Genomic DNA, 27,542 nt, shown 5'->3' on the forward strand with positions numbered 1-27,542 from the left:
CTCTATGGACAAATGGTAAGGGCTGGCAGAAAATGTGTCGTTAGTCAATGTGCCCAAGAGTAGTCCAGACTTGTTTAAGCCATTAAAAACTATTTTGTCCTTGGAAGTTACCAGCATATGTATTTCTCTTACTCAGACTATTTCCAACTATTGCCAAAAACTGGAGGTATAATTCAAAGGTAAAACAATTACTCACCATATCTAAGTTCCCTACGTCCAAGAGAGGAGGAAGGAGTGACAGAAGAATGGAGTGGAAAGGAATAAAAGAAGAAGAGAGAGAAAAGAGGTTAGGAAGTACAAGGGAGGGAGGGAGGGAGGGAGGAAGGAAAGGAGGGAGGGAGGGAAGAAGAGAGGGAGGGAAGGAGGGAGGTCAAGAAGAAAAAGAAAACGTGGCTTGCCTTTATCCATGACTTATTCAAATTCATCAAAGCAAAGTGTTCAGAGGCAGAAGCCTCCAGAAAGCCTCCCACCTTTCAACTCTATCATTTCTGGGTAGCTGCCTATATGCCAATGCTCTTACCTTTTAGGGAAGGTCCAGAACCTTGACAATATAATTAAGTCTAGCTCCATTTATGTACAAATACTTTACTCTTCACCACATACAGTCACACAAATATTTACTTTTGCATATGAATCCATGAAAGTCTGTTCCTATGAATGCTATTCATGCTCTCTGATTTAATGCCTGGTCCCCAGAGTCAAGACTCCTATCACAGAAACTAGCTTCAAGTATTAAAGCCTTAGGAGTTCATCTTTCTGGATTTCGTAATGCCACCGGCAAACATCACAATGAATGCTGCATAAGTAAACCTTAAGTCCCCCTCCCTCCCCACCTCTGCCAACATCAGCCATGCATGACAGCCCCAGCTGGAAAGACACTTGGAAATCAAGATTGGGTTCTGGAATCAGTAACACCCAGTTTCTTTCCAATCATTTGGCCACATCTGTGGACGCTAGTTCATCATATTAACCCCTCTCATGCCAGATGCCTCACGCGAGCTTAGGCAGAGCACCACACCCCAGCGCACTACTTCTGTTGTAATGGGGTTGAGTACTCTCTTCATGGAAGCTGGCCAGCAGATTTAGAAAACACGTTGCTCTTGGCATCCGTTCCAGGACTGTGTGTGGAGCTACGTGCTGAGATACAACAGCACGGGCAGTTTTTCAATACCAGAGTTCACCACCCTCCACCTCACTCTGTTAAGTCACAACAAGATTCCCAAGCTAGGTACAGACAAGAGAAAAAGTCACTCAAATGAACAGCCCCTTAGATCACCCACTAAGGAAAAGAATTGCCCTTTGCCTCATACCAAACTTCCTGTTTAAACTGTGCTCATCACACAAGTCCATCTGAACAACCAGTAGTTTCCAACATTGTTGTTTGGTTCCAATAGATCCCAACACAGTCTTTGGTCCATAATAACCCAAAATGGCACAGGCAGGGGTCTACCAGAGTTACCAAGGTCCAATGACCAGAGGCTTTATCAGAGAGAAGATGGAGGTGATACTGTCTTTTGATCAAAAGGTGGAAATCATGGAACTCTTGGGACTGAAAAAGCAATACCTTACCCTTCATTCCAAATTTGGACCGGCGACCATATTTGTTGATCATGATAAAGAGAACCACCAGAAGGACGCAGGCAAAGGCAGCAAGTCCAACTGCTATGGACACCTATTAGAAGCCAAACAGACAGTCAAGAGCAGTCACATGAGGCCCTAAGACACTCAAAACTAATGCAGGTACCCAAATGAGAACAAACCTGTTTCAGCAGAATAGGATCCCCCTAAAACCCTGCTGTTTAGGTGTGTGAAGGCAGAAGCCTACATGTGGCATCCCACATGCACCCCAGGACATCTATATACATCACAATGTCACAATGTCAAAATATCAGGTATCCCTGAAGTAAAGTCTTTAGAAGTCATTTTATGTGACCTTAAGAAATCTTTAAAATATTTGTTTAACAAAATATAAATTAATCTGATCCATTAGGGAACATTGCCTAATTCAATATTCTGAGTCCCTCTTACCTTGAGGCCATTCTAGAATCACAATATTGGGGGAAATTTCTTTCTAGTGTTTCAATGAGCAAGAAAATTCTTTATCTTCCCATTGAAATCTTTACATAGAATTTCTACTCAGAGAAGTTCAGGAGCTCTGGACTCAAGAGATGCCTTTCTACTTCTCCCCAGGGAAACCTCAGGCTCTGATCCAGTCATGGAAAAAAACTATATAAGGACAGTATCTGAGTAGCTCAGGTTTTTGTAGATTTGCCAGGTAACAGGCCTTGCAAGCCAGCCCAGCCAGACTCCTCAGGGACTGGGAATTTCAAACTGTTCTCTTCCTAGCAGGTTCTTCAAAGGCTTCTTCGAACAATGAAGCACTCCCATCAAACAAGGACAGTTTAAACCACTGTGAAGGAAATTAATCCTCATTGCATATTTTTTCTACCATTTGTTTCAAGTGAGAGACAATGTGGACAAGTTAGCATCTCAAACAAAGTCTGAAAATGGCTCTACCCTTAAATGTGTCCCTTTTAACTAGGTAGTAACTCACCCCAAAAGTGTCTTCCTCCAGTTTGTGGGTCACAGTGATAGGTGGTGTAGGGCTAGCATCAGACTCTGAAAAGAAATACAAAGGAGAGGACAACAGTTAGCTGACTGGCCCCAAGTAAGTGCCTGCCTGGTCCTGGGTAAACAAGTCTCTAGGTCCACCCTCCTGGCTGAGCAGACATTACCAGGGACTGAGTTCCAGCGTAGCTACCTGCTTCATGCATGCTACAGAATTACAAAAAGAATCCCAAAGGATGGCAGACTCTGTCCCACCTCCTACTCCACAGCCCAGAGAGCACACCACAATATAAAGTCCAGGACAGGAGTGATGAACATGGCTTGGAATCATGGCCAGTGGAAGAATTAAGAAGATTTTAACAGTGGCAGCTGCCCTGCTGTCATTGACTTCGTTACCTGCTGACTAGGGCATGCCTTTCCTTCTCCCTTCCTGACCTTCTTCCCCTGTTTTCCTCTCACTTCTCAGTGAATCCCTGGCTCACCATCTTAATAAACAGCCCTCTAGACATTCCCCTAAGACTGGTTTCAGAACACAATGGCAATTGGAATTAAATACCAGTCAATGGGCCAGGAAATAGCACCAAGTGTCATCTCTACCTCCAGTCACTTCCTTGCAAGAAATAATCTGAGTTCTGAATTCTCTAAAGAGACATCTGAGAGATTATAGGCTTTTTTTAATGACCAAGAACAAGTTAAGGAGTCTAGGATGGCATTTCCATATTTCCAAATAGCCAGAGTATTCTTACATAGGGTTGTTCTACTATCCCTGGCCTGAAATTGGGCAGAATGGCAGTGATTGCTGCTGATCCCATCATGGGAAAGTAATCAAAAAACAAACAAACAAACAAACAAACAAACAAACTAAATGCCAACTACTTCAAGAATTGCCCAGCCTACCCTCAACACTGTTCTAAACTGAGTTTCAATGATACTGCTCAAGGACATGTGAGCCCATGAAAAAACACATATTTTACCCAAGGTAGGTTGTGGCCAAATGTTTGATCACTTAAGGCAGAAGAGAAATGCTGGCAAGTTTACCGACTCCATATTTTCTCTATAAGAACACCTGAGAGAATCAATGGAAATCTCAAAACCCATTATTATTCACCTCTTGCAGCCTTTTGGATGTCTTAGTATATTATCTCGCTACCTGAATGAGGACCATGATATGGTCATACCTCAGAAAACTCTCTGAACAAATCAAAGTAAGGATACAACAGTGCAGTTGCATTTACCCTCAGTACAGAATGAGGGGGTTGGTAGTGCTGTAGGAGAACCTGTGGTACAGGGCAACTGGCCAAGACAAGTGGACTTAGGTCTTCCTCCTTTTCCTAATGTACTAAGACACCCTCACCTGCTAAGGGGGTAGGAACAATTACTAGGCAATCAGCATTTAACAATCGCCAAACTATCAGGACAAAGAGTTTCAATGCCAAAATGGAGCCAACTTACCAAAGCCAAAGAAATCTGTGCTCTCTGGGGGAAAAAAAGAACAAAATGTCAATTAGCAACGGTAATAAAAATATAATGGGTCATATAGGACAGCATCGTACTAGCTGTAACCTCTCCCATTTAACATGAGTCCCCATTCTCACAGCAAGAAATTCTTCCCAAGTCACCCTACCTATCATGAAGATGACAGCACTACCTTTTCATGGGGCCACTCCTACAAAATGGATACTTTGGCATTTGTATATGTAGCTCCTGGTCTCAAAGAAGTAGTCCAGTTGGGAAGTAACAACCCAGCTAGTTTCATTGCGAGGCAGAGAACTGAGGTCCTATCTATATTCCTGACAACAGCATCCCTCCTTTGGGTACCAGGACACTGAAGATGGGACTTCAGAGCAGGCCCAACTCTCACCCTTAAATGGATTTTCTTCCTCCAATATGTTTACGTCCAATGGGGGGGGGTCTCAAAACCCACGATTATTCACTCTTGCAGCCTTTAGGATGTCTTAGTATATTATCTCTCTACATAGATGAGGACCACAATATGGTCATACCTCAGAAAACTTTCTGAGCAAATCCAAGTAATGATACAGTTCAGTTGCATTTAACTGAATGCTGACAGCTCATTGAGAAGTTTGGAAGACCCCTTTTTAATCATCCATGTGGACAATGTTTTAAATGAACTTTGGCCTGTAAAAATGACTCTCCCAATAATAAAAACTAATCCTCAGTTGGACATTGATTAGGAGCCAGGGAATGCTCTTGGCCCTTCAAGTGCTATGTCATCCAAGCCTTGTAACTTCCTAGAGCATGTATAGCAGAGTTCTAGAGATTAAGTAATTGAATGATGTTCATCTAGAAAGAAATTAGAGTTGATCCAAATCTAAAGCTGGGCTCTTAACCACTCTACTAGCACTGCTCAAACTTGAGCACATAATGAAAGGAATCATCAGAAGATGACTGGTATCATTCTCCATTGAAAGGAAGGGGAGTTTTCTAGAGAAATGGACTGTTTCAGATATAGGACAGGAAAAATAAAAAGTGTGCTCGTGTGTTCAGGATAGCAAGAAAGCACTTAAAGATGCATGGTCCCAAGAAGAGAAAGCAGGCATCGATGCTCAGGTAAGATGTCAGACAACCCAAATGAACACTAATAAAAGCCACAGTTTGTTACAGACTGCAGATTGTGCTGCCTCAAGATAAAGATGCACTGTAATCTCAGTACTTCAGAAAATCACTCTATTTGGAGACGAGGTACATTCATGAAAATGCAGTCATGAAGTCCTGATAAGAAGGCATTAGGACATAGATGTGCTCAGCGGAAGGGAAGGGCAAGCAAAGACACAGAATAAAAAGAATCCACAAGCCAAGGAGAGAAGCCTTGGGATAAACCAAACCTGAAAACAGTTGGTCTCAGATTCCAACCTCCAGAATTGAGATAAAGTGCATTTCTGCTCTCTAAGCCATACAGTCTACACTGCTTTACTCTGACAAACCTAGAAAGCAAATACATGAATTAAAGGGACACCGACAAATCCTTCATATAAGCAAAAGTCTAATTGAACAAATGAGTGGGAGTTCTTCTTACAGTGGAATTTCAGCTAACAAAGAACTGAAGCAGAAACCACTGTCATTTGGGAAATACTAAATAGATAATTGTGTAGGCAAGAATCATCAATAAATGTTAAAATCGCTGTATGGGAAAGATGGTGAGAATCAAGTTATTTGTATCTTTTCCAAGCCTTATTCTGATTAGCTAAGGGTGAAAAAAAGTCACTTTGCAGTGAAAGAATCTGACAAACAGCATCTGACCAAGGGATAAAGCTGACCTCATCACTGATAAGCCATGGCAACATCTTGAATTCTTCAACAGGATGGACCAAAAGGGTAGAGAAACATTTCCATGACGCTCTTTCCAAAAATATAAAAGAATTAAAAAGTATAAAAAAAAAATCTAAGGACCTATCCCAGGTTCAAAAGGACTGAGACTACCATACAGAAAATAAATTTGATGTCTGTCTAATCCTGGGTGGGATCCTATAGAACCCAGGACACTGTTGGGGCCACTGATCACATGTCAGCAGTCTGTACGTTAAATAACCATGTTAAATGAATATCTCTGTCCTGGTTTTGAGTGCCATATTGTGGCTGAGTGAGATACCAACACATGGGATAGTTCAAATGAAGGGTAGAAGAAAGTTCTAGGTATTTTGTGACTTTTACCCCTTTTAAGGCCTATTTTATTTCTAAATGAAGTGAAATTAAATCAGGAGTAGTGGTCCTCATCCCAGAAATTCTGATTCATGAGGTCTGCCTACATTTTAATAGAGTCTATGCGTTGCTGAAGATCGAATCCAGGGCCTCACACTATTAAGCAAGTCTTCTACCATCAGAACCATACCCCAAGGCTCTGATAAATTCTGAACAAACCCTCTACCACTGAGTCATACCTCCAGCCCCTCACTGGTACATTCTGAACAAGTCCACCACTGAGTCAGTCCCCCAGCCTGGAGAATTTGTCTCTCTAAATTCTCAGGTGATAAGGATGCTGCTAATCCCTCTGTGAGACAATTGCACCACAATGCCAAGCCCTGGTCATGAGCCTGCCAGACCCTGAAACATAAGGACAAATCATTCACTGGCTGCTTGTCAGCTGCTTCACTCATTTATTCACTCAGCAGACCCTTGGCTAAGCCTTGAAGAAGCTGTAGCCACTGAGCTATTCATCATAGACTAGCTGGCTTTCTTCTATTTGCAGAAAGTGGCGTGCCTTCTGTGGAGTCTATTAGCAAATATGCATGGCAGTAACTGTTGTCTGATTGGTTGGTTTGTTGTTGTTGTTGTTGCCTGTTCTGTATAACAGTGGGGACGATCTGGTCAAGGGAATAATGAAGGAGATGGGGACTTTTGCCTGAATTTTGAAGCATGAAAAGAGACAAGAGCTGGATTAATCTACATTATCCATTTCTTCTATTATTTATGTGCAGGCTCTCATTTATTGGAGAATATTTTTCCTGCAGCCAAATATTTTGGCCAAACGTTTGAATCCTGTAATCTCAAAAATTATTCTATGACTTTCGAGCATGAATTAGCAAGTCCTTCACTGGAGCCAGATAGCATTTATACTGCAAGAAACGTGTGTGTGTGTGTGTGTGTGTGTGTGTGTGTGTGTCTGCCTGTTTATCTGTGTGTGTGTACCTACCTGCCTGCCTGTTTATCTCTCTCTCTCTCTCTCTCTCTCTCTCATCTCTCTCTCTCTCTCTCTCTGTGTGTGTGTGTGTGTGTGTGTGTGTGAGAGAGAGAGAGAGAGAGAGAGAGAGAGCATTATATGGGCACAGCCATGTGTATGCATGTGGAAGCTAGATAGCTCATTGAACAGGAAGCTCTTAGAATAAGTCTGTCTTGTCCCTGCCTCCCCAGTGCTGGGGTTACAGGCATGCACAACTATGCCTGAATTTTTCAAAATAGATTCTAGGGATTCAAATATATGTCCTCATGCTTGAAAAGCAGTAATTCGCAACTTGTGGGTCATGACTCCTTTGGGGGAATCAAATGACTCTTTCATGGGGGTCACTCAAAGCCATTTGAAAACACAGAAATCTATATTATTGTTTGTAACTGATGCAGAAATACAATTATGAAGTTGCAATGAAATAATTTTATAGGTATGAGTCACCATAACATGAAGAACTGTATTAAAGGTCACACATTAAAAAGGTTGAGAACTCCTGTCTGTTGTAGGGAAAGGGCTTGTACCTGTGGAGTAATTTCTCGACTCTTCATCGTGACTTTTAAAAAAACAAGGTTTACTTTTATTAGGAGTATTTGTGTGTATTTTGGTGGCACAGAGTCCATTAAAGGTCATCAGATCCCACCCAGGTACTTTCAAGATGTATAGTGTAAGTACTGGAAACTAGAGTCAGGTCATCTGGAAAGCAGAAAGAATCTTTAATCACTGAGTCATTTCTCTGCCACCCCTGAAACAACTTTCTGAAGGAGAAGCAAGTTAAGTAGTGTGTCTAAGGTGACAACTCTGACAGGGAGTTACATGTACACCTGAACTCTGGTGCTGAACACCAGTCACTACCCTAACCTGCTCTGGGACTGTCTGCTTGAATTTCCCACCTGGACTGAGAATGACTTCTGTTCTGGAACTCCTGAATTCTCCTCAGCTCTGCAATCTAGAGATCACAACAGGAGCCAACAACAATGAGGACTTTTCTTTGTTCAAGTGCACTGTTGAGCATTTGGCAAACTGAATTTCATTTACTCTGCAATGCAACCTACACAGGGGCCACGGCAATCACGCCCATTCACAGGTAAAGAAACAGAGGTGCGGGGCACTGCCCATGTGTTCAGCACCATCCTAGCATACTGGGCCACCTGTCCTGAGAATCACAGATGGCCTGTGACCTGGATCTTCCCAACCTCAGAGTTCTGGCTCTTAACAATAGCATGTGGCTGCTGGGGAATGAAAGAAAAAGATACACATGATAAATATCATATTTTAATACTCTCAGGTCACTGAAGGATCCCAAGAGTGCCTTCACAAGGTTGAGCTTACAGGGTTGTAGGTTATCCCTGCCTGCTCCTCCAGATGATTTACTCTTCTGAACATTGAGATATATTGTCACATGACACGGACAACCCATCTTTCCTGTCACAGCCTTTGAATCATCCATCTATTCCTTTCACAAAAAGGTTCATAAAACAAGTGAACTATCACACAAAGAGAACCACCCTTTTATCCAGCTCTCAGGGATTCCATAACCCACTTCTTCCCTCCTCCTGGAGCTGAGTTGTCACCAATTGTTAATGGCAGCTGATTGCAAAGGAGGGATTATCAAAGCCATCGGGGAAATAAAAACTCCATCTCTTCAGAACTCACACCCAGAACCTCTGCTTCAAAAGAACTAGGGAAACTTGAGAATTTGAATTTTAAGTTGTTTGACTCAGTCCCAGGTGATACTGACTCTGCTTGTCTAGAAACCTTGAAAACCAAACCATCTACGACCAACTATGAATATATGTGTGTGTACAGGGCCTGTGTCTACATGGCTTAGGATATTGAGACACTATTCTCTCCTGGAAGGGGAGAGGGTAAACCAAGGACTATATCCTTCCTGTCCCCCATTGCCCTTGCTGTCCAGGAACTTTCAGAGCACTCTCTGGAGGAAGGAGCTCTGAGCATCTCACCTCCCTCTGTAATGTTCCAGGGTGCTCTCCATGTCCTAAGAGCTTCCCTTTGGAAACAGAAATTCTGATTCAATCTACAATTATCGCCATATTCAAAAGCCACTAATATCACAGTGCAAGACAGGATGCATCTTTTATCCCAAAGAGATCCCACTGTGGTCCATGATGAAAAATGTCTTGAGGTTTCTTTGAGTATACTTTGGTGATGTTGGGGCGAGGGGGAAGGTCAGAATATAGAAACTGCTAGAGTCTCAATTATGAGCACATTCTAGACCATTTCTGGTGTGGCTGTGTCATCCAGGACATCAGTTACAAGCCTTTAGAACTACCTGCAGCCCCACTTCTCTCTCCAGTGTCACTTGTGGGGCCCTAGCGCTCCTTCCCATACACTGATATAAATAAGCTTTCCAGAGCCAACACTCCATGGTTATTTGTAGCTATGACCTCACGTACCTCCAAACAGATGTAGCATGGTGCCAGCTTTTGATGCCTTCCTATTTTGGAACTGTGTAATAGAATTCCATACACTTCTCTATCCCGTTAGAACCTCTGACTTCTGAGGATTGAAGATCAGGAAGTCTCCTAGTCTGCCCTCAGCACAAATCACAGAAGTCACCAAAAAAAAAAAAAAAAAAAACACAGCCACAAGGGCAGAAACTTATCAGGTGAATAACCCATCATGAAACATTGTGGTAGGCTCTCTCTTTAAGCGCATTTGGACTTTTCTTCTTCTCCAACTTCAGGAGGGTATTTGGACAGAATGAAAGAGGCAGAATCACATCCCCAAGTTCAGAGTTCTTCCATTACTATAACTATTGGCTCCAGTCAGTGTGGCACTTGTACTGTGAGAAGCTGATAGCATCATCTACTTCTGCATTAAGTTACCATGGAACAAAAGCAGAAAAGAGCCCAGCCCCAGAGCCAGGCCCAAGGCAAGCCTTGCAGCTGAGGTTAAGACATCAATCCATTAAATATGAGGTTGACTGTGATCAAAGCTGAAGTTCACAGCAATGGAGATCAATGAACCATTGTCATAAACCAAGCCTGCCTCTTAACTCATTCAAAAGCCATAAAACTCTTAGTGGAGCATTGCACTTGTACTTGTGCCCATTTCACAGCTGAGGAAACTGGGGCTTCATAAAAGTATACTCTCAAGTCTTGAATAGCATCCTTAGGTAAGTAAAACACTGGGTCAAGATTCTCTACCGTATCATTCATCTCTAAAGTCCCAGATTTCTCTGCTACAATACAGAACATCTTTATTTGCACAATAGGTCTTTCTGGAGGATCCTGGAGTTTGCTGTGGTAGCCATGAAAATGGAGGTTTTATCCTAGTTTGCACAAAATGCAGGTAGTGACTCTCCCTGGCCCAATGTGAGCTCAGTTATTCAGGTCACTAAGCATCAGTACTGTTCATTCTTTCAAACCACCACACCAATCCCTCAGCTTCCAGAAGAAATGTATACATGCCTCACCTGGAAATGGTTCCTTAAGGAAGTGGCCATTGATAGTCTGGTTGGCTGTACCCAGGGCATTCTTAGCAATGAGGGTGTAGTTGCTGTTGTTGTAGTGGGTGGGCTTGTTGAAGAGCAGGCAGCCCTCCGAGACCTCACTCTTTTGGTAGTAGTCCATGTGAATGATCTTGGACTCCCTCTGTAGCTGTCCATTGTACAGTCAGTACAGCGTGGGTGTCGGGTTGCCACGTACCACAAACTCAATTCAATGTTCCAGGCATACCTCAGGCTCCACCAGGCTCACCACACATGGAGGGTCTGTGGGGAAAAGCAAGCTGATATCGAGGACACAGAGTCTCCTATGTATTGAAAAACCTTCTAGGAAGTAGGATGGGGATCCCACTTCTCACCCTGCTCTGAAAAGCTTGAGGGAAGCAGAGTTCCCACCACCAGCCAACAGAAGTGAAAAATGTGTGCTTTTATCTAAGCATCTTGGATCTATCTTAGCTGGAGCTTCCCTCAAGAGATGGAGACCTTTCATGGATGCTAAAAGGTAAAATGGGCCAACCTAGGAGATCTTTGAATATGAAACTGAACTAAAGAGGTAAATCTTCCACCAAGGGAAGAAAATTTTCTTGGCTGTATTTTTGAGGTTTGCCTTATGACAACCTTTCTGCCCTTCTTGAAAGACCAGGGTTGGGACTCTAGATGAGCCATAGCTATAGATCTGCCCCATCCCAGCCTCTGTCTGGTACCTCTCTGTCCACCATGATGGCATGCACTTACAGTAGACAGTGAGAGCAGCGCTGGCATTGCTCATGCCCACCACGTTCTCCACAATACATGTCAGGGTGAAGCTGTTGTCCTTGCTTGTCACATTCACCAGGTTCAGGTTGATGGCATAAACATTGGTCCAGTTCAGATTGGTCTGTAAACCCCAATGAGAAGACAATAACCAACCATTTACACAAGGACGGCTTCCTTTTCTAACCCCTAACACTTCTAGGAAGAAGTAAAAGCTGAATGAAGTCTCATTACTGAAAACACACAAACAATGTTCCAGATCCTTTGTAATTCAGGTGATCCTCAAATTAATACTGGGTAGTAAGTGGTAAAACTGGGTGGCTCTTGTAAAACAGGAAACCAATGCACAGAAGGTTGAGCACCACAACAAAGATCAAAATGACAAGATACTTAATCTCTATAGAATCTGAGTCTATACATTTCTTCCCAGAGGAACAGGATCATGATTTGCCCCTTCTTCCTTATAATTAAGGGATACTCATTCCTTAACTCTTGGTGGGCCTGGTTATAGGACACCTACCTGGTACGTGTTGATGGACTGAAGTCCCGTGACAATCCAGTCCACGTCAGGCAAAGGAGAGCCAGAGCCATTGCAAGTGATGACGGCATTGTCTCCTTCTCGGACAGTCAGGTTGACATGACTTACACTGATCTCAGGGAGATCTGAGATGAGAGAGGAGAGAAGGAGATGGAATGCCAGGTGAGTGTACACAGAGGAGCTCTGCCTCCAGGCACACAGTGGCACTTCCTGCCTTGCCCAATGACAATGCTGGCATAGCTAACACAACTTCCCTGAACTCGGTCAGACCTCGTTGTGGTCAGTATCAATTTGACAAGCTCAAAAATTACCTAGATACACCTCTAAGCATGCCTGAGAGAATAGATTGACCAACGTGGGCAGACACCATCCTGTGGGCTAGGGCCTGACTAAACAAAAACAAAAACGGAGAAGCTGAGGTGAGCACCAACATTCATCCTTCACTCTGATACAGACTCTGATTACAAAGTAGCCATCTGCCTCAAACTGCCCTCCTGTAGCTATGCTTCCTCATCATAATGGGCCCCACTCTCAAAATGTGAGCCAAAATAAATTCTTCTGTCTTTTAATCACTCTTCTCAGATCAATGTGAAAAGTAATAACTATAACCCCACCCCCAGATGACTGACAGCTCCCACTCCAAAGATCTCGGAACTAAGAACAGAAGTGCATCCAGATTATGCTCCTAGCAAGGTCTGAGTGATGCTCCTGTTCATGGAATGCCATTCTAGCAACCATACCTGTAGCTTCAAACAACTTGGAGTACTGTATTACAAACTGGTGTGTGTGTGTGTGTGTGTGTGTGTGTGTCCAGATCCCATAGGAACTATGGGTTCCATTCTCTAGTCTAGTTGGGCATAGAAGCGATGTCCTAGAAAACACCACATAAGCTCCCAATATAGTAAGTCTAGAGGCTGCACATTAAAACATGCTTCTTCATGCTTGATTGACAGGTGACTCAGAGAGAAAGGGATCAGCTAAGAAGGGCACATGGATTCCATTTTGCCTTTCTTTCTAGGACTAACCTTGCCGTACCTGGCTCAAGACAGACAGGACCAGGAAGGGCAAATCTTGGTCTCATCTGTATCAACTGCAGAGGTCAAGGCTGGAGACAGCTGGCAAAGAGGTCCTGGCCAGCCCGCAGCACAAGCCCTTCTCTAGGGGGTGTGGGATACCAGCCAGACCTGGCAGTACTGAAGCTCACTCCCCACACTGGCTGATGTTCATGCAGAAGAGGGGGAGTTGGGAGCCATCATCACTGATGCAGTAAAGGCTCTGGCTGTTGAGCCGCACCTCCCTCTGTCCCTGCCACAGCTGCATCCAGCGGATGTCACAGCTGCAGTTGAAGAAGTTCTGTTCCAGTCTCCTGTGGTCAAGAAGAGAGGGGAAGGAATCCCTGAACAGTGGATGGCCCAGCTCCCTCCCAGGGCTGAGTCCAGTGAGCCCCTTGCTGCTCCTCCATGAAATAAGCCAGAATCAGATAAAAAGTCATCATGTTTCCTCTCATTCAAGGATCCTAGATTTCATATAGATGTATAAAACGAGGAGAGAGAGAGACAGAGACAGAGACAGAGACAGAGAGACAGACACAGAGAGAGACAGAGATAGGATTGAAGACAGAGAGACAGGGACAGATATAGAGACAGTCATGAAACCAGAAGAAAGGTGAAGGAAGAAATGGGAGTAGGACAGCAACTCCGGAATGAGGAGAGAGAAGACAATCTGGGAATGAATATGATCAAACACATGTTACACTTGAAATAGGCTATCTTAATGGAACCCTTCAATGCGTGTCACAAATATACACCAGAAAAAATTTGAAATTAAAAAGTAATAAGGGAAGGAGCCTGGGGAGGCAGCTCAGCTGGCTAAGTGTTGGCCACTCAAGCATGAGGATGGGAGTTTGCATCCCCAGACTATAAAATGCTGTAAATACCAAGTGCCCGGGACCCCACCTCTAATCCCAGCACTCCAGAGGCAGAAACACAGGATTCCTAGAACAAGTTGATTAGTCAGAATAACTGAAACTGGTGAGCTCCAGATTCAACCGAGGAAAACATTCAACAGCAGCTTCTGAACTCCACACACAGGTGCACATACACACTCACATACTCATGTGCTCACATACTCACATGAACACTCATGCACTCATGTCCACACACACGAGTGCACAACACACATGTGCTTGCAAGTAAAATAAAAACATTAAGAGCAGTAAAAGAAAGAGGAGGTTATGTAATATCACAAAAGAATAAAATAATAAATAAATAGTATTAAGTTCATGAACTTAGTTTCAAAAGTAATAATTTCACTGAAAAACTCTACTTCACTCAATCACTGGGCAATGAGACTCTTACATGTGTCAAGCTGAGTTGTTCCTCTCCTTAAAACCTTCCTATGGCTTCTGGCTGTATTGGAATTTAAAGACCCATGAACCTTGGGTTCACCCAACACCTTCTACAATGTCATCTGCCCCCTTGTCATCAGTAAAGCCATACTCAGCCTATGTGTCTCCATCATCCTGTGAGGTCACTCCTGCCCTCACCCTCTGCCCCTATCCACCCACAGACTTTGATGTGTATTAGCTCACTAGTGTGACTAGACTGGACCTGCCTTGAAAATTTTTGCCCTTACTGTCTTGCTTGCCTTCCAAATTCTCTCCCAAACTATCTGTAAAGATGAGTTCCCCTGAATTCATTAAGAGACTGTAGAGCATTCTCTGGCCATCACCTACACCAAAGTCACTACAATCCTGTCTTGATAATGTGCATCCCTTTACTAGGTGCATTCTCCTGTCTAGAATTTATTACTATTTCATAACACCTTAAATATTCAGATTGATTTGTTTCCTTGTCTTCCCAGATTTAAAAGAAAAAGGCTCTATTGAGGCTAGAGATGTAACCTGTTTTGTATCTCACTGCATCCACAATACCTCAGACTAATTCCCAAATACATGTTCCCTGGGTGAATAGGTAGCTAGTTATTTCCAAAATACATTCCAAGCCCATGTGGGATCAGCTTTATTCCTTCATGAATCCAGCAACTCCTAAATGATCACCCATTCGGTATCTGGATGTGGTTGGATACTTTTAATAGAAAGATGAATAAGGCTGTCCCTGTCCTATGGGAGTGTTCACCCCAGTGAAGAAGAGCTGATAGGGAAAGAGTCAAGTTCAAAGCTCTAATTCTGCACAGATTCTCCTTGTAATTTAGAATAAGTCACATCCCTCATCTACTGGAGTATTAGGAGAGTGACAAACAGTGCTAATCAATCCTCCAAACCCTTAAAGAGCACAGGCTGAATCTGAATGCAAGGGCCATTAGGGGAACATGATTCTCCCTCTGGTGTATTGAGGGGAATTGATCTGTTGGCACCTGGAGAATAGGCACTTGGGTCACTGAGTATTTTTTAAGCACTGGATATTTTTGACAACTGGAAAGTTCTAAAATAGTTAGGCAAGCATCAGCATTTGTCAGTGTGCAGGAAATGAGTGGGTTTCAGAGAGAGGAATCATGTTCCTGATGACTAGGACAGCTCAGGTGGAAAGTACAAACAGCCACACAGTTTATCATCTTCTTAGCCTGAGAGCATCCACAACTTCTCCTTATTCTTCAGGCTATTTCAGTCAAAAGGAATGGGAAGGCACCCAACCTTTTCTGGGTATCTGCTCCTTCTAGCAATCCCAACAAGAAGTCACTATTGCCCCTGAACAAACAGAAGTCCATCCAAAGTCTGAAAGAGTGTAATGGTTAATCATCACTGTCAGCTTGATGACTGGACTAATAAACACCATGGAGACACACCTCTATGTGCCAAGGGCCTAAAAAAACAGGGAAGACCTGCCCTGAATATGGATGAGACCATCCCATGGACTGCAATATCCTGAACTGAATTATAAAGAGAAAGCAAACTGAGGATCACCACGTATCTCTAATCCTGTAATGTAATATGACCAGCTTTTTTGTGTTCCAACCATCATAAAGTCACCACCATAATAGAATGTACCTTCAAACCACCATGATCACATATAAACTCTTAACTCCTATTCACAATGAAACTGGCAAAGATCTCCCAATCTCCAGGTTTCTTCTTCACTTCATTGTTTAATTCATTCCTTTCATTGTTTTCCATATGAAAGTCTTTGGGTTTTATGAAATCCTATCGTCAGTTGTTGGGCCTTAATTCCTGGGCTAATGGAATCCTACTCAAAAAGGCCGTTCCTGCACCAATATCTCATAGGGTACTACCTATGTTTGGCTTTGTTTTTTTTTTTCCTAGCATAATTAGCATTCAGGTTTCAAAATGAGATCTGCGATCCACTTAGAGATGATATTTCTCCAGGGTGATAAATATGAGGATAAATTCATTCTTCTGCATGCAGAAGGGAAGTTTTCCCAGCACAATTTGTTGAAGATGCTGCCTTTTCTCCAATGTGTGTGTGTGTGTGTGTGTGTGTGTGTGTGTATGTGTGTTTGTGTGCGTGTTTGCCTCTTTATCAAATATATGATAGGTATAGTATTACAAGTGTTCATATTTGGGTCATTTGTTTTCTTCTATTGCTCTACATGTCTGTTTTAACTCTGGTACCACATTGTTGGTATTGCTATAGCTCTATAATATACCTTGTAATTTACAATAGCAGTCCCTTGGTAACATTTTTTTCTCAGAATTGCTTTGGTTACCCAGAGTCTATTCTGATCCCATACAAATTTTAGGTTGTTTTTTTCTATTCCTGAGAAGAATGCTGTGGGTATTTGAATTAGAATTGCATAGAAACTATAAATTGCTTTTCTGTGAGACAGTCATTTTCAAAATAATGATTTTACTGAACCATGAACATAGGCTGTCTCACTATCTCTGAGCATCGCTCCCATCTCTACATACACCAGAAGCTTTCACTGAAGAGGTCTTTCATCTCCTTCGTTGGGTTACAGTCAAAGTATTTTAGTATCAAGAATACCGGAAATTCAAATGTGTCTATGATCTCTTTTTGAGTGTGTTTGTCGTCAGTGTATGGAAAGGCTACTGGTTGCTATAAGTTGATTTCGTATATTGCCATTTTGCTGTAATTGTTTTTGTTACTTCTAAAAGTTTCCTGGTGGAATTTTAGGGAACTTTTATATATAATATCAAATGTAATATCATCTGCAAATTGGGAAAATTTGACATCTCCTATTTGTATCCCTTTAATTTCTTCTGTTTCTCTTTATTACTCCAAGTAGTGCTCTGAGAATTGGAAGGGAGTGGGAGTTGTGGGCAGCTCTCTTGTTTCTGATTCAAATGAGATTGTCTCAAGTTCTTCTTCCCTTAGGGTAATGCTAACTATGGGTTTGTCATACAAAGCCTTTACTTTGATGAGGTATGTTCTACTCTGTATAGTATTTTTGTCATGAAAAGTATAGTGGATTTTGTTAAAGGAGGTTTCTGCATCTTCTGATGTAACCATGTGAGTTTTGTCTCACACACTCAGAAGGTGAAAATGGCTAAAATCAACATAGCAGTTGACAACAAATGCTAGTGCCTCATCTACTGTTGCTAGTGGAAATGTAGGGAAGGGGAGCCCTCATCCACTCTAGTTAGTGGGGATATAGGGAAGGGGAGCCCTCATCCACTATTGCTATAGGGAAGTGGAGCCCTCATCCACTGTTGCTTGTGGGGTTGTAGGGAAAGGGAGCCCTCATCTACTGTTGCTAGTGGGGATGTAGGGAAGGAGAGCCCTCATCCACTGTTGCTAATGGGGATGTAGGGAAGCCCTCGTTCACTATTGATGGGAATAAAATAGATAGCAGCAGTCTGAAAACCAGTATCATAATTCATCAAAAAGCTAAAACTGAATCATGATGTGACCCAGCTATACCATCCTTGGCATATGCCCAAAGTACTCAGCATCCATCTCCACAGATACTTGCTCATCCATGTTCAAAGCTGCTCTTTTAACAATAAGTAAGGAATGGGAATATTCTATCTCTCAACAAGTGAACTGTTAATGTAAATGTGGTACATAAACACAATGGAATACGAGTCTGCTGTAAAAAAAAGAAATTTTGAAATTTGCAAGTAAACTGATGAATCTTTAAAAGATTATATTGAATGAGTGCTCTAGACCCAGAAAAACAAAAGCTTCCTAGCTCTAAATCTACAGGAGTGGGACTAAAACATGCAATAAGTAAAGAAATCAGGAAGTATAAAAGGAGGGGGAGGGGGAGCTTAGGGGGAATAACAGAATACAAGTGGCCTGAAAAGGGGTGGTGGAAATGGAGAAGAGGTGTAAATTGTAAGCAGACAGCAAAGTCATTACAAAAGAAGAAAGAGAGGAAGGGGCAAATAACCCCAAGGTTGTTTGATAAAACCTCAGGGAATATTTTATAGTTACCTAAAATAATACTTATATATAAAGCAAAGTTGAGTCACTTGTGCTGACAAGGCTGCCACAAGGGCTGCAGATGACCTAACAAAAACCCATTTACCACGACTGAGAGACCCCCATTTGAGTTGTGGTTCTCTAAACAGCATAGACTATTTGCTGTTACCTTTGGTTGCCTATCAGAGGGTCAGACCTTGCTGAAGACACCACACACTTAGGGTGCAGAACTTGGAAGACTGGGACTAGATCTAATCCAAGAGTTCTCAACCTGTGGTCTGAGACCCCTTTGGGGGAGTCATGACCCGTTTGAGGGTCATATACCAGATATCTTGTATATCACATACTTACATTACAATTCATAATGGTAACAAAATTACAGTTATAAAATAGCAACAAAATAACTATGGTTGGGGGCCACCACATGAGGAACTGCATTAAAGGACTGCAGCATTGGGGAGGTTGAGAACCACTGATCTGTACTAAAAACTTCATATCTGCAATCTGTCTTCCATAATACCAAAAAAATACAATGCACGTTACCAGAGGAGGAACTCAGTCAATAACCCTATATAGCTGTGATGCTTATCAATCACAATGATCAGCATGGTGAGCTATCCCTAAAATATCTCTAAAGGTGCAATAGCCATACTCATGTGTTGGTAATAACAAGCACCTGTCTAATTGGAGTTGAGGCCCACCCACCAGCAAAAACCATGCTGGTACAAGAAACCTAGCCAAATCCTTGGGACCAGTCAGGCTATAAATCCTAGAAGAGAACCTACTGCTCTTTCTAGAGCAGCCTAATTCCTAACTATAGTCTAAATCTTAACCTTATACCCACAGAAAATGTATCTCTCATTCCTCACCAAACAAGCTTCTCTTTACAGCAAATGGAGACCATTACAGAAAACAGCCACCAGACACAAAGTACAAAGCAATTGATTATGGAGAGACCAAGTCTACAACATGACTCCTACACCTAAGACCCACTGAGGAAGTGGGGGCAGAACAATTTTAAAAACCAGAGGACCAATAAGTCTGTTCTGAGGTTGTATCTCCCAAAAATGGCTGCCTTAAAAAGACCTAAACAATGACAATATCAATATATATGCTTAAGCAAAAGGGAGAAAATTTCACCAGGTCCAATCCCAAGACAAAGAACTGCAGGCAATTAATGACTGTTGAGAGAGGAAGAATTAACCTCTCTTGGGGATGAGCTCCATCCTCCACAGTTGTTTACACAATATAGACTGCTGGTTGAACTTCGACCTGAAATCATAGGCATGCAACAAAAATGGACTAATCAAGTTATATCACTCATCTCCCACCTTCACCTGAGAGGATCATGGGAACTCCACCCCAGATTTCCATTGCCCAGCATTTAAGGCACTAGAGTACAGAGACAAAAACTAGGGAGAAACACAATTGTTCTAAAGACAACACAAACAGCAAGACATGCTTTGGAATGTTGCTGGAATAGAAGGAAAGAAAGAAAGAAAGAGAGAGAGAGACAGAGAGAGAGAGAGGGAGAGAGGGAAAGAGAGAGAGAGAGAGAGGGAGAGAGGGAGAGAGAGAGAGAGAGAGAGAGAGAGAGAGAGAGAGAGAGAGAGAGAGAGAGAGAGAGAGAGAGAGAAAGAGGGAGGGAGACAGGGAGTGAGTGAGTGAGTGAGTGAGGAAAGAAGCCAATCAAGGGAGGGGAAAGTCATCCAGATTCTGTATGAGGAAAGGAAGATGACCTGGGAAGCCTTGAAGGATGGAACAGATGCCCCCCCCCCAAGCTGTGTAAGATGCCTATGTAGCTGAGAAATGAGACAGATGAGGAAAACGTAAAAGAGAAATAAGAGAAAGCACCAAGTGTGAGATATGTCAGCTGTATCAGCTGATAAACTGCATCTTGTGTGATCATGAGAACCTAAGTTTAAATCCCCAGGATCCAGATAAAAAGATCAGGTGAACAATTGTAGGACTAGCAGTGGGATGGCAGAACTGGAAGCTCTGGAGTTTAATTAGTGGTTAGTGAGTCCCTGACAAATGAAAGACCCTGTCTCACAAAACAGGTGACTGACACCTGAGGAAAAAACAGGCTAACCTCTAGGTTACAAAGGTCACAGTGTGCACTTTCACACACACACACACACACACACACACACACAGAGTGAGAGAGAGAGAGAGAGAGAGAGAGAGAGAGAGAGAGAGAGAGTAGCCCCAGAGTAGTATTTCTATTATTATTGTCATAGTGTCATGCACATGCATTTCATTTAACCTTCTCCAAGGAAGCTGTGTAGGGAAGCCAGGTACCTCTGATCCTAAGGGCATCCTTAGGAAAGCAGAAAATCTAGGCCACTGTTCAATCAGTGTAAAACAGTGCATCCTTTGAAAAGGAATGATTTGGGCTTCCTATGCAGAGACCTGGGGAGAAGTCTGTTAACCCCATTGAATGGCATTGAGAGTCCAGATGCTCTAAGACATGCAAACTGAACCCGGTCAGCCTGGATGTCCCCAGCTGCTCACCTGACAAGATGCAGCCATTCATTATTAAATAGATGTATAAAAACAAATTCTTTACCTGTATTGAAAAGACTAGACAAGTGAGGAGATTAAGGAGTGTTGCCTCAAGCCACATAGAGAGCATGATACAGTCCAACCTCTTGTTGGATTCCATGTGAGGACACAACCCAGCATCTCAGTGGCCCAAAAGGCAGACCATACCAAAGCATCCTGAGGCTGGCAAAAGAATCATCTGAGCTGTCAGGCACTGGCTCAGGAACAGCACCTTTCTATCCTTTCTCTCCTGGGTTTTGCTTACACAGTCTGGTTCAGGAGAAGGGATATACCTGAAGATCTGGTGCCTTGCTTATCACCAGAGTCTGCTTGGGAACAGCAGGCATGAGGATATGTAGAGTGGCTACTCCTTTTAGGAAGATATCCTAGCAAAATGCAATTTAAGTTCCAAACTGTGGCACCCTGCACATCCCATGGATCCGATGCACAATCACCTTTATTTAATATCTAGACAAGAAGAGACACAAAAGTCCTAGTGTCTCTTCTAAGCTGAACATTGTGGTCCCTTTCTCCCACGCAGTCTGAGCTCAGCAGAGGAGTCTCATCCATAGATGCTGGGGCAGACTTGCTCAGCTTAGAGCCCTGCTCTGTGCTCCATCAATAATGCAAGATGCTCCATGAATAATACGGCAGCAACCGCTTCAGGGCACAGTTTACTGGTGCCCAGCCCTTGACACAAGATGGCCCAAGGCTTAATCACAGAGCCCTGGGGAGTTCCCACAGATTAACACAGCCTCACTCAAACACAGGCAGAAAAGACCACTTTACAGGATCAGCCAAGTCCATGACTCTGTTCAGAAAACACTGATTGCCCTCCAATCATCATGAGGGTGGTTTATTTCTCCCTTCAGACCATCAGCATTGCCAGGTACAGTTCTGGGTCCAGATTATACAAAAGAGGAAGGAGACCCACAAAAGCAGGGGCAAGGCCACTGCCCACCAGAGAAAGGGTGCAGCCTAGGCCTCCTCAAGATAATCAACGAATCTTGAAAGCACATAAATAAGAGATGCAAGTTGAGCTAACTCAGTTATCCTAAGTAATGTCTTGAACTGTGCCTTCCAGAGATATTTGTCTATGACCTAACCCCAGAACCCATAAATAGGATCTTCTTTGTTGACAAGATCAAGATAAAGATGAAGGATTGAGATTATTTTGTTTTAGGGCGGTTCCTAAAACAGCATCAAGTACTGGTGTCTTTAGAAAGAGTCTGTAGGAAGAATGGATGTCAACCGTGAGAAGGTTGTACCAGGTATGGTGCCTCAAACCCAAGAGCACCGGAAGCAACCAGTATCTGGCAATGTCAGAGAGGGCCTAGACCCCCTGAGCCTTTGAAGGTAGAAGGGCTCTGGTGACACTCTAACTCAGACTTATGACCTCAGAATGACAAATGAAAACATTTCCATCATTTTGAAGTCACCAGGTTTGCAGTGACTTAATAAGGCAGGTATCATAAATAGGACTAACAGAAAAATCCTCTAAGACTCAACTTTAAAATCTGTAAATAGGGATAAGAGCATTCCATATAGTTTCTCTTGAACACTAATATGTGTCTACACACTTTGTGAGTTAAAAGGGAGTCGAAAGGAAACCAAAACTATCACAAAAGCAATAGAGTTAGTGATGGAATTCCTTGGGTGGATATGTCTTGATTGGGGGCTTTCAGAGTGATCACAGTCAAGACTGGGAGAAGGACAATGCCAGGATCAGCCCAACCTTCTTCAACACTGAGTGAGTGTTTTACTAAGTCGATTAAATCTCCAAATTAAAAGAGAGGTAATTATCACTTTGTTTTAAGAAAATGAAACATTCCAATCTATTTTAATCACTGCTCCATGTCTGTGGGGTATTAAGAGAAGCCTGCTCAAGATGCATTAATGGTCCTCAGGGTATTTCTGGAGGGTGTCTATGTTGTGGGCTGATGAACTTCTGCCACTGTCTAAGTTGTACCATGGGATTCAGAACCCAAACATCTGTTCTTCCTTATTCATTCTTTATCTCTAAAATAATCTTGCAGAATCTTGCTCTGACTTAAGGACAGACAGTTCCAATTTGGGGGAGCGGGGATAGTAGCCAGAAACTCCTGAGCACAGTACAATGCCAAGCCAGGTTCCATCAGATACAGCACTGAAATACTGCTGGCTGCTCCACAGCAAAGTTCAGAGGCTACTTCCAGCTTGCTCTGTAAGAAGGGCACTTCCTGAGCTGGAGGAAGACGTAGTCAGATGCTTACCAAAGGTCCTCCCTCCAATCTCACAAAAATAAGAGTACAAGAAGGTTCTTGGCACACAGCAAGAACTCTGAAATGATTTGATGATTTGGGGTTTACCAATCACGGGTGCCAGCCATCGTGGATCCTCAAAGGACAAGCTGAATATTCAGAGTGTGAATGTTCACCATGTGAGTAGGTGAAAAAGAATGATTGTTGGAAACAGTGGCTTCAGCCTGAAATTCATATTAGTCTCCAGATTACCAATTCACCAGCCATGTGATCCTGGTCTAATTACTTGACTTGGCGAAGCCTTGAATCCCTCATTTGCAAAACAGGTTAAAATAACTCTCATATGGGGTAGCTTCAAGAATGAGCCAGGATCTTATATTTATTCATTCCTCGGTGCCTTTTGTCTCCTTTCCCAGTGGAAATGCATACTCATCCCTGCTAATGAAGAGCTTCAACTCTGTCAACTACACCATCAACTGTTATATCAAGAATTGTGTTGATGGAGATAAGTGGGTTGGGGCATAGGAAAGACCCTCAAAGGAGCCTTCATGGCAGAAGGAAACATGCTAAGAAATAGTTAAATAACCCATTTATCCTGTCTTGTTTCTGCAGATGCTCACTGGAAGCCTACACAGCTGGATCCTGACTCTCCTGGCTACCATAGCACACTGAGTCCCTCTCCTACAAGGCCAACACTCTTTCTGAAAACACTAGACACATCCCCAAACTCTATCCCACAGGTTCCATCAAGCAGACCTTGGCGGTATAGATGGCTTATGGCAGATGGCGCCATGTGGACGAATCAAGAAGTCAGACAAGAAAATCCTTCCCCCTCTTCCATTTGCCAGGAAATGCAATTGTTTGGGTTTTAATCATAGCCACAGCTAAGAGCCAAAGTGCAGTCCCTTTCAGACCCAAGATAAATTTTCCACTCTCAGCATTCAACTCTTCATCAAAAAATAGACCCCTACCAGGGTGATCGTTCCTTAGAGAGGGGCTTCTTCATCCACCACTACAATGTTTTTCTGATTCAACACTATGACAGAAATAAAATACTGTTTGGACATGGTGGCACTCACACACTGACTCACACCACCCCGATTGTCTTCATTCCTCCATAAGTTACAGCTAGCTCACTGGTATATTGATCCCAGACAAAGATGAATGCAGAATCCCATGATCCTGTGGGAGAAATGTGACATTTGCTTTAAATATATATCCATAGAACAACTGTTTCTAAATCTCCATGAAGCAGATCACTGGGGCAGCACACAATTGATTTCACATCCAACGATTTCTTAGAAAGAACACTGAACATTTTCTAAATAATTCAGCCTTTAGAAGACCCTGACATCTTCTTGAGGAGTGCTGTCTCTGTCCTACCCTATGTGAAGGAGCAGGGATCCTAGAAGAACTAGCTGCAAGAAAGACAGGACTTCTGCCCCCAATCAGTTTGAGGTCATTATTCTTTGTGGTGGTTTGAATCAGGTGCCCCCTATAAGTCTCAGGCATTTAAAAACTTGGTCCTCAGTTGGTGACTATTTGGGAAGAGAAGGGAGATGTGACTTTGTAGAGAAAGGTGTGTCTTGGGGTTGGATGGGGTATATTGGGTTAATGGAAGGACTAAGACATGCCCTAAATGTGTTCAGTACCATTGCATGGGTTAGGATCTCCCACTGAATAAAAAGGAAACAGTACGGATTTGTCTCTCAGCATTTGTCTCTCTCTAACCACAGACTGCAGAAGCTGCCCCATGCTCTTGCTTTAATGCCATGTTCACCATGATAGGCAATATTGTTTTTGATGTAAGCTAAAACAAACCTATTCTCTCTTAACTTGTGTCTCATCAGTCTCCTTATACCCACTGGTCTAAAAGAGGAAAGTTATAACTTATCCATGCCACGGCAATGAAATATGTAACTGATACAAAGGGAAACCTAGCAGAGAGTCATGGCCACACTTGTTGCAGAGTAAGAAAGAGGCTGAAAAGCAGTGTAGGAAGTAAAGCATGGGTTCAGGCTTTCAGTCTGCCCACTACCAATTGTCTAATGGGTGACCTGGAACAATAGTCTTCCCTTACTACACAATTCAGTGTCCTTCAATGTGGAGTGCTAGGGAGAATTCCTACCTTAAAGAACTGTCCTTTCGGGGAGTGGGGGTCTAGAAAAGGGGAAATTATTTGAAATGTAAATTAAAAATATATCAAATATAAATAAATAAAAAAAGAACTGTCCTAAGGATAAAATTCTATCAAAAAGCATAACTTAATAAGTTCCTTATCACAGTACCAGGCAGGAAGGAGTAGTGTGGAAATCAGTGATGGTAAGAATTGTCATGGCCATACCAATTGATCCCTAAGACCCTCCATTAAGTTACATCTAGTTCAAGGGGGGAATGAATAGTACATACCAAGTACAACAGTCCTAACATTAGAGATCTGTGACATAGTATATTTGGGAGAATGCTTTATAAGCAAGATTTTGTTTACCTTCCTTTAGCTATTTAGGAGATGTATTATTGGTATCCCTAAATCTCAACAAAATGGGATTAAGAACTCTGATCATTGGGTCTACTGGTGCTCATACCAGAATATCAGAGTAGTATCCTGGCTGGGTAGTGTGTGTGTGTGTGTGTGTGTGTGTGTGTGTGTGTGTGTGTGTGTGTGTGTGTGAGTGTGTGTGTCTGTGTCACACAATTCTAAGAAAAGAAAGTAATATACACTAATAATGTCTTTTTTTTAGGACTAGATCTCATCGTGCAGCTCAAACTGACTAGCCTGTAACTTGTGTAGCTCAGCGTAAACTAAAACTGTTAGCCCTTCTGTTTTGAATTTCTAAGTACTGAGATGACCACAAATCCAAGTTAGCAACACCTCCAAAGTGATAATCTCTCTCTATGTGTCCCTGGAATGGCTTGGGAAAGTATCGTGTAAGCAATCAAGCCATGGGGACAAGGATAATATGCAACATTGCCAGGGTAATGGGTTACTAGGGTATAAATGGTCTCATTTCTATCAGCTGGTCTGAGAACACCAAGGTTATAAATTGGTAGGTAGAAAGAGAAGGTGAAAGGCCTGTAGCCAAGGTAGAAGTCCAAGGTCATGGTCCAAGGTCATTGCTTCTTGGTAAACACTGACAGGGAATTTGGATCTCAGTCACCAAGTAAAAAGGGACACATGAGCAGTGTCTCTAAAACTCAGACTCCCTAACTCCATCTATGCCTCTATTCCATTTCAATTTATTCCTTGATATATTCGCTCGACATAATAACTGTCCTTCATGCACAGAGATGACACTAATGACTCACACAGCAACATGAGTTATTTTCCCCAGTAGTGGTCACGAATTTTCACTCATCCAACCAACATCTGTTTGCATAAAATGGCTGGCCAGGGTAGGAGTGGATTGATCCGCATGGAATGCAGCAGAGCTAAGCAGTCCACACACAGATAAAATAAATATCCTCCCCCGTGCTAACAACGCCTAGACATAGAGTCAAACGAGTTGACAGGAAATCATGAGCACTGTGAAGGCCATACAGTCTGAAAACAGAAGGCCATACTCAAGTATCAGTTATGCAAATCCTATTCAAGGCAACTGTAGTCAATTTTCCAATAAGTTTCTAGGGCTCAGAGTTCATAAAATACAGAAAAGGACATCTACCTCCCATGGCTCTTGTTGTGGTAAATCTAAGCTCATGTAAGCAAAAGCATACCTGGTAAAGCTACAAAATTATATACAACAAATGTTCTTTATTAGAAATTAATTGAGATCTTTAATTCTTATAAATATTAAAAATGCTACTGCCAATTACCTGCAGATGACAAAAAACTAAGTGCTGATAAAAGATGAGTTTCTGGCCTTTCAAAACAGAGTGTGCCTAGCCAAATATCAGAAGTCAAGTCCAAAGATGGGGTCACTGTCCCTGAACATTATATGCTCAATACCATCCAACCCAAACAGCCCAGCCACCAGGTAGCTCCAGTTCCTGATACTCTTGAAACTTCCCACCCATGCATTACCAGCATTCCGCCATCGCGACAAAGCTTCCAATTCCGAACTTACAATTCCCAAAGACTCAGTGTCTGGAAGAGCTGCCAGGAGAGTGTGGTGAGACGGTTACTTGATAAGTTTCTGCAAAAGTGACAAATGTAAGGGGAAGTTAATGGACAGATCCAGCATCAGGAATGCCTTTGATGGAGAACTTGGTGTCTGGAGGCAGGCTGTGCTCAGATTCTTTCTCTTCACTCTAGTGTCTACCTGATGTAGAGCTATCATTAGATACCATGATATACATTGCTAATGGGGTTTCTGTTAATAGTTGAGACCACAGGGCAGATGTGAAGAGGATGCTAAAACCTTTATAAAGGGTAGAGCTTTTCACTTCC

General features: G+C 42.6%; 1 pseudogene; it reads right to left on the reverse strand.

Moving 5' to 3' along the window:
* Positions 1-1,455: 1,455 nt before the first annotated feature.
* Positions 1,456-27,542, reverse strand: part of LOC127676092 (NT-3 growth factor receptor-like) — a 91,976-nt pseudogene continuing 65,889 nt past the window's right edge.

This window comes from Apodemus sylvaticus (genome assembly GCF_947179515.1).
Source record: "Apodemus sylvaticus chromosome Y unlocalized genomic scaffold, mApoSyl1.1 SUPER_Y_unloc_6, whole genome shotgun sequence".
Lineage (NCBI taxonomy): Eukaryota > Metazoa > Chordata > Mammalia > Rodentia > Muridae > Apodemus > Apodemus sylvaticus.